The sequence below is a fragment of the Aegilops tauschii genome, chromosome 5, assembly GCF_002575655.3.
Source record: "Aegilops tauschii subsp. strangulata cultivar AL8/78 chromosome 5, Aet v6.0, whole genome shotgun sequence".
Taxonomy (NCBI): domain Eukaryota; kingdom Viridiplantae; phylum Streptophyta; class Magnoliopsida; order Poales; family Poaceae; genus Aegilops; species Aegilops tauschii.
In genome coordinates, this window is record NC_053039.3 from 311,168,318 (window position 1) to 311,177,028 (window position 8,711).

Here is an 8,711-nt window from a genome sequence, read left to right on the forward strand (position 1 = left end):
ACAGCAAACCGCACTGCTTCAGACTGAAAACCGCATTGCATCAGACGGTCAAGTGAACTTCATAATTTCTTTTGTCAAACGTAATTTTTTTCTCAAACAAGTTTTTGTTGCCTTTTTTCAATTTTTTATGAACGAGAGTGGACCGCAGAGACGGGGCAAGTGAACCGCTATATATATTGAAGTGAACCACATTACTATCTTGTTTTGCTAAAATTTTCGCACTTTCATGTTGGGCGCAAGTGAACAACATCACTCTCAAAAGTGAACCACATCCGAGGACCGAAAGCACTGCGGGTGTTGATGTAGTTGACTAAATTTTGAGACACAGAAACAAATTGCACTTAATACAGAGGGGTAATGAGCCGCTAAAAATTGGAGAGACCTACATCTTTTATTCAAGACATCGGTACTGCACTGCAGATGGGAGACTAGCGAACTGCACCAATACACACCCGAGTTTTTGACAGCACACACAGATCACGTAACACAATGAAAGAACTACAAAATAAAATGTATCAGGGGGCTACTGAACTGCACGCTGCCAGCTGACGAACCATAGGTACGCTGCCGATGAGCTGCACGGTGTCGCCGTCCGTACTGCATCTCGTCCAACCCAACACTCTCCCCTGGTTGTGATGGTGTACTGCATGTAGAGGAGGAAGTGGGGCACACCATTTTGCGATGAGGATTGCAGTGCCCCATCCACCCGGTTGGAGCTGCTTTGTCTGAGGACACTGCGACACCCGGAGCCGCGGTACAGGACGGTGGAGGCATCCCAGATCAGGGCCACAGCCGTGATGGCTTTTTTGAAGGCTCCCACGACGCCATATAGGTGGTGGCCGACGGCAGAGGACGGATCCAGGCCGGAGCGGGGGTGGAGAGGATGAGCACAGGAGCCTGCGCGGGTGGATTTTTCGCTGCATCTAGGTCAAGGACCTCAAGAATCCTCGATCCCACCATGTTACCCAAAGGAATTCAGAGCACTCGAATGGACACACCTCTGAACCGCACGGGAGGCCCCGCCGAACTGCACGGCATGCCCAATCGAGTGGAGGAGAGTAGGAGTTCAGACGCCGGAGCCAGTGCTCGTCGGAGGACGGAGGCGCCAGTTTTGGATGTGTGGCCGCGATGTTGCATGTCCGCAGCTCATGTAGTCACCGATGCTCACTGTCAGCCTATACCAGAGAGGAAGTAAGGGAATACGGTGCAGAGATGCTCACATCTGGTGAAGGGTGGCGGCGTTGAACTCGGTGGAGTGTCCCTGAAGGCACGAGAGAGAGCCATGGCGGTGAGCCGCCATTGTTGGGAGCAACCCAGGGCGGATCCCGCATGACACCGCCGCACCCTCCCGACCGGCGCCTTCCCTCTTGTCGTCGCCCCAGCAACGGGCCTCTGACGCGCGCCGCCGCACCGAGGAACAGCGCGCACACCTCGGAGTAGGCGGATCCAGCCAGGAGTATAGGGAGAGGGAGAATCCACGGTCGTCCAAATTGCAGCGCTCATGGCCAGGGGCGAACGGATCTAGCACTCATCCATGCGAGCTTGGATGGCCATGCATCACTGCCCCCCACTGATGCCCTTCCACATTGGCGTGGTGCGCGGCGGAGGTGAATCGGGGCGATACACCGCGACGGTGTGGGGAAGGCGGTGGGGCAGTAGCGCGACGAAGGTGGCAGCTAGGCGGCGCGGGGGAGGCAGGTGGGGCAGCGGCACCGGGGAGGCAGGTGGGGCGGCAGCGCGGGGGAAGGTGGCACCGGAGTAGCACGGGGGAGGTAGTTCGGCACCGCGGAGAAGGTTGCGGGCTGGGGGGCCGAGGGGGAATTTGTGGGAGAGAGAGAGGATAAGGTGGTTTTTATCTTGCGCGAGTAGTTCGGTTGGGTTGTTTTTCGGGTTTGTTTGTAGCTACGGTCAGCTCAGTGTGTTAGCAGAATAAGAGTTTTTGTGTGCAGAATAAGATTCTAAAGGGTGTTAGCATAATAGACCCACCCTGTCCTCTACAACATCCACTTATAACTATGTCTTCGAACTTGCCATTTTCTGAACTAAGTGAATGTGATCGGACCCTAACCCCTTCTGTGCTTCTTCCTCAAACTCTATCTATCTAGTCATATGCATTCTGTTGAAACGTGTCAAATGTCTTCACTGCGTCCTTGTCGGCTGAAGATACAGAGACACACATTTAAACCTGCTTTCAATGCTATATTTCTTTTGCCTGAATACCGGAGAAGCCGAAACGACCACCCGACAAACCAGGCGTGCGTGGGAACATGGAACAACTTTCAATGAGTTGCATGCATGTCATGTGTCCATCAGATGTGAACCGCCAGGGGCACCTGCGTAATTACACTGTGTAGCCCTCTACCTTATAAATATCCACACCGCGCGGTCATTATCTTTTCTTCCACCTCGCCACCTCGCTCAAACCCTAGCGCCTCCGCTAGCTCACGTCGATGCCAGAGAGAAAGCGCTTAGCTGCCACGACTTCTTCGACGTCATCCTCACGCCGGCCGCGGACCTTGTCCTCTCTACCGCCATCGTAGGTGTCTTCTGCCGCCAAGTTAGGGCGCGGGAGATTGAACTGCTCGGCTTCTTTCTCTGCCTCGTCTAGCAGTTCGTCAGCGGTAATTAAATCTCACTTTTTACTGTATTTTCGATCAGTCAAATCCATCCACTTCAACCAAAAGTGGTTTCTATACTTCCAAATATGTATCTGTTTATGTCTGCATCTCATATCATGCAAAGGATATTCACTTATGCTTCATAACTAGTTAGATTCCTCACTTGTACTTATTCATGGATTCGTACAAATCTGGAATCAACTTTCTTCAATAAGTGAATGCCTTCGCTCTATGTGGTCAATGTCTTCAAGCTGATTTATCTTCAAAATCTTCTGAGAATGCATATGACCTCTTCCCCTTCCCTCGAACCTCTAATGCTGTCAGAGGTACATGTCTATGGGAGAATCCCTTGGTTCATTTGCAGAGTTCTTACATCATCATATTCACTCTCCCGAAGCCAGTTCTTGTCTGACCAGTAGACGGAAGCCTTTCACTGTTCTGAAGGCTATCAGTCTGGATATCATGGCCTCTGAGAAATCAGCAAGGAAAGGCGGCAGGCAGCGCTGTGGCAATACTGCTCTCGATCGGCCTCCGGATCTGTATGAGATGTACAAGACTGATCCTGAGGAAAACTACAATCAGCGCAAGACCCGAATCCAATGGATTCAAAGATATTGGGCAGAACAGTGGTTCAAGTACAACTTCGTCACTGCCAAATATGCTGAGAAGAACGCCATTAAGCGCCCATGGGGCGATATTCTGTACAGGAATCTGCAGCCAAAGTCGAAGCCTAAAGCTAGTGCTCAAGGTTTGTATCCGTGCATGGTCCGAGGACCGAAGCCTGAGCATGCCGACCCATCATCCTTATTATGGTGTCGTGACGACAATCTGTTCAAGCGTAACTACCAGTTTGCAAAGGAGTCAGCTGTGAAGAACACGAGAGATCTTGGACTCAACTTCAACCCTGGTCCATCTGCTCCAAGACAGGATGGCACTTCACTAGCTTTGATGGGCTCCTCTCCCACATTGCTGCTCAGAGGGCCATAGTGGAGCAATCAGCTGATGATGCAGACTCCGAAGAAGCTCCTGCACCACCGAAGCCGAAGAAGAAGAAGACAAAAGCTTCGAAGCCCTCTGCTGCACCAACTGCTTCAACTATGAAGCCATTGAAGATTGCACCTCCTGAACCCAATGTGTAGTCTGAAGATCTGTCTCATGTGTCCAAGAGGACAAAGAAGACAAAGAAGACCAAGAAGATTTTTGGGCATGATCTCACTCCTGTTGTTGTACTGCGCAACGAAGAAGACACCATTGATCTATCAAGTGATGAAGATCTTGGTGATGAAGCTCTAGAGATGCTGCTCAAGAGCAAGCAAGAGGCGGAGATCTTCAATGATCTGCCCCTCTTTGATGTTGATATTCTGAACAATCTCATCGATGAATGGTTTGATGACCAGAGCATCAGTATTGATGACCTACAGTTGCCCGTGGACATAAGCGTCACGTTTCACGGAGCCATTGCAAATGAGTTGGCCTTGGCTCAGAAAATCGTCGAGCTCAAGAACAATATTGATCATGAGAAGGCGCACTTCAAGAAGCACATGGCCAAGCTCAGTGTGGCTGATGTGCAAATCTTCAAGAAGATGTTGCCTAACCTTAAGGAAGAATTCCACAAGAAGCGGGAAGAAGCCAAAGGCTCACGCGAGCGCATAAAGTACTATGCTCAGAAATGTGTCCAATCCCACAATGAAGCTAAAAAGTGAAAGGCTCTTGGGCTTCCTGGCATCGACCCCAGGATGGCTGCCAAACAAAAGAAGAAGTCTGCTGTGGCCCAATCCGAAGCTCAACGGCAGGAAGTACCTAGCACTGTCTTCCCTGCCAGCACGATAGGCTCGAAGCCAAAGGTTCCCTTAGCAGCTTCACAGATGAAGAAGACATGGCAAGCCGAGGCCGAAGCCAGAAAGAGGAAGCACAAGGATACTTCTGATGATGCTCCCTGCAAGAAGAAGTTGAAGACCAAGACTTCAAAGTCTTCAAAGAAAGAGTGTGCTGCTGCTACAGAGCCCCTCAATGTTGAACCCATTTCAGTCGCTCTTCCTGCTTCAACCAACAAAGAGCATCATCTTGTGATCCATGAGCCTGCTTCCATAGAGGCTCATGCAAGTGAAGAAGTTCCAGCTGCTGATCCTAACACTGCTGAAGACATTGGTCACGAAGACAATGTAGATGATGATGTAGTCCTTCCTCAGCTCGAGCCCCGGTCGGTATCATTGCCTGCTCTCACGAGCAGTGAACTCATTAGCATTGGTCATCCATTGACGCCAATCGCTCAAGATGACTCATGGGCCGAGCACCAACAACAAGACACCCCAGTACAAGATGAGACACCACGTACTCCCCCTGCTCGAGTTACGTCTCCAATCCTTGATGATGAAGACTACATGGAACAGACCACTCCTTCTCCAAAGGCATCGCCAGCGTTCCGCAGGCTTCGTAAGGGCCTCGGCCACATGTTTCCATATCCACCATTCCAGAAGGAGAAGCGCAACACACTAGCTCAGTAGCACGCCAAGTGTTCTCTGATGCCACTCCCTGTGCGACTGCCTCAGAGTCTGAAGCCAAGACTGCTGAAGACATTCCGACTGCATCAGACGATGAAGACAAAGAAGAAAGAGAAGAAAGAGAAGACACACCCCCAGCAAGTGATCAAGTCATTCTCGAGGAGAATGTGATTGTGCCCGACCCTCCAGTCCATGAACAGATGAGGTTGAAAACCCTGAGGCTGCCACAAACAACGCCACTTAAGCCAATGACTCTGTCATGGCTGAAGACAACGTGGAGCCTGAAGCTACTGTAAATGATGAAGCCACCCTGACTCCAATCATCTCTGATAGCGCCGTTCCTCCTCCAAGGCCACATACCATGGAACGTGCGTTCAATCGCGCAGGTGAGCTTGTCATAGTTAGATGGCCTGTTATGGTTCCTCCCACTGCTCCCGGACCACAGTATGACTATCATGTGGAGTAAAGGCCTCAAGTTCAGAAGCCCAAGCCAAGGCTGTCAAGGCTTCCAAGTGCTGTAACTACACAGGGTTCTTTCAGTGTGCACAGCTTTAGAGAGCACAACACTTTCTTTGACAGCGCCAAGAACCCTTACACGAAGCCTAAGATTTACTCAGACAGATTCTGGAGCCATCAGCGGCGAAGCTACTACTCATGCATCCTGTACAACCAAGAGCGGATCTTTCCACACATGTGTCTGGATTGTGAAGCTATAGCTGGGCTGCCATGTCTAGAAGAAGCACTTGACTGTTTTAGGGATCTTGGTCTTCTGCCTTTTGTGACTAATAAAAAACACTGGAATGAAGAGCTTCTTCTGCAGTTCTATGCCACCCTCCATATTCGCGGCTACAACAGGGATCCGAAGACTTGGGTCCTTGAGTGGATGACAGGTGATGTACATCATGAAGCCAAAGCTCAGGACATCATCGAGCTCACTTCCCTGCCCACTCCAGGTGAGTTATACGAACCTGGTTGTCAGCTTCATAGGGATGAGCTGCAGAGTATCTTTCAAAGGCGTGAGCCAAACATGAGCCAGATTCTTAGCATGATGAAGCCATTGCCTCAAGACGCTGAATACCCAAAGGAGATCTTTGTGAGGGACCTCGAGTACTTGCCACGCACAGTATACCATATTCTGAGGCATACTCTATGGCCGATCAAGGGACATTCTTCTGAAGGTCAACTTCAAGGAGCCATGTCTATATCATCAATGGCATCAGATTCAACACTCAGGATTTCTTCATCAGACAACTTGCTACTTCTGGGATTGATCTGTTTGGTCTGAAGTTCTATGCTCCATGGGTGATGCGCCTGATTAAGCTTCATTCCACCATTGACTATCAACCTTCAGCGTGCAACCACATTGTTTCCTGCCTGAAGTTGATCTGTCAATTGAAGCCATCTACCCTGAGCCTGCCAAGAAGCCCATACATCTTCAGAATGCTGAATATCAAAGCTTCTCGCAGCCAATTGAAGGAATTCTTGTCCCCAATGCTGCAACCCCCGCTATCCTCTGGATGGAAACATGAGAGTGCCACACCGTGCTAACACTGAAGCCACTACAAGTACAATTGCCCAAAGGCCTCGGAAGCGTTCTCGTGTACTCAATGACCGAGAGCTTCTTGTGGCATTGCATCAGAAGCATGATAAGCATCATGACTGGCTGAAGCGTCTGATGCAGAGTCTCTTGGTGGATGTCAATCGCATCTGTAACTTGGCCACCAAGAACTCATTTGTTGCTCATGAAGCCTATTGGCGGTCCTGGAAGAGCCTCACAATGCTCTGTCCTGATGACGATCTTCGCGAAGATGGCTTCACAGAGAACTTCAAGTTTGACTCCAGGCCTCCACCAAATGCAAGCTGGCGTCGCACTCCGTCTATTGAAGATTCTAAACATTCGTCTTCGGCTGCAACTGTTGTTGCGAGAGTCGTTGATGAAGAAGACGACGCCACTTCACTGACCATGGCTGCACTACATCTGGATTCTGCGTCAGGCCCGACTGCACCACCAAACTCCAACGATGACCCTGCTCCATCATCTACTCCAGCTGGGAACGAGTAGATACTCTATGTCTTCAAACCTTGTTGGTCATTACTGACAAAAGGGGGAGAAGCATATGAGTTGATAGTCTTCAAGCGGGTCCTTATGGGTGGTTGCATTAATTTTTGCTAAGTCTTTACAACTCTCGTCTTTTGAAACAATCTGGTTTTTGAGTTGTAACACTTAAACTTGATGGTTGTCTGCTACTTTTTCTGCTACCTGTGATGCGATGATAAATCCCGCATGAAGCCATTTCGCAGACATCCATTTTTCATTATGCATGTCATTACCTTCGTTATCTCTTTATATGCATGATGAATTGTCTTCATAACTTGAAGAGGATCTCCACAAAGTAAAATCTGCCATGTGCATTTGCATTCAAAAGCAAACTACCTATATGCACATCTTCAGGGGGAGCATTTTGCAACTTATGAAGACAATGCTTTTATCCTTAACTCTCACATTTTTTTATCCCCGTTGAGAACTTCACCCGTTTTGTCATCCATCACCAAAAAGGGGGAGATTGTAAGTGCATCTAGTGCCACCCCTAGTTGGTTCTAGAGTATTGACGACAAACTTGGTTGAGGGACTAATGTGTTTGTGAGAATTGTAGGATAACACAGGTAGTAGTCCCTTGTTGATTCAGTTTACCTACCAGAGATGACCCCTAAAAATGTGAGAAGACATTGAAGACAATGGTGGTTCATGAAGACATTCACGATGAAGATTATGACATGAGAAGACATTCATATGAAGACTATGGAGTACGAAGACATAGTTGTTTTGTAGTTTCCTTTTCTTCTTGTTGAGTCATAGGAACCACCATACTGTTAAGTGGGGTCCCAGTGAACAAAGTCAGAGTGACTGATGTGATGCTCAACCAAATCCTATGTCTTCGAGCGAAGATAATGAGAGCAAATCTTATCCAGAGCTGGATGAGTCAGCTTTACTTCGAGCCCAAGTCAAGCTGTCGCGTGTGTTTGAAATCCGATCATTGGACACGTGTCGGTTCCTTAGTGACCCAGAGTCATTTCGGACAAATCAGGTCAGGTTGCCTCCTGGCTATAAATAGCCCACCCCTACACCATAAATTGGCGGCTGCTTAGAGTTAGTGCACGACTTTTGTCGTTTGAGAGCACCCACCTCCGAAGCATTTGAGAGAGAGATCCTTGCGAGGACAAAGCCCAAAACACCCAGAGCCAAAGAGTGTTAGGCATCACTGAAGTCTTTCTGTCCGTGTGACCTGAAGACTTGTTACACTTGAGGACTGTGAATCCTCTAGCCGGTTAGGCGTCGCGTTCTGAGCATCCAAGAGCCATTGTGGATTCCCAGTGAACGAAGTCTGTGAAGGTTTGGAAGTCTACCTTGAAGACTTACCAGAGTGATTGGGCGAGGACTGGGTGTACTTAGCTCAAGGGGAATAAGGTGAAGACGCAGTCTTCTGAGTTAAATCTCAGCCTGACCTAGGGTAGGGTCACAGGCCTGACCTAAATACCTTCCCCAAGGACATCACTCTAAAGCCAGAAGCATTCGAGGGGTACCATCACCCAC

The 8,711-nt window shown here is 49.2% G+C and overlaps 1 long non-coding RNA gene across 1 annotated transcript; it reads right to left on the reverse strand.

The window, feature by feature from the left end:
* Window positions 1–612: 612 nt before the first annotated feature.
* On the reverse strand, window positions 613–1,506 carry LOC109741627 (uncharacterized). Its single transcript, XR_012184721.1, has 3 exons — window positions 1,221–1,506; window positions 999–1,145; window positions 613–897 (listed from the first exon to the last, which is right to left on the reverse strand). It is a non-coding gene; the product is annotated as an uncharacterized lncRNA (long non-coding RNA).
* Between the last annotated feature and the right edge of the window lie 7,205 nt (window positions 1,507–8,711).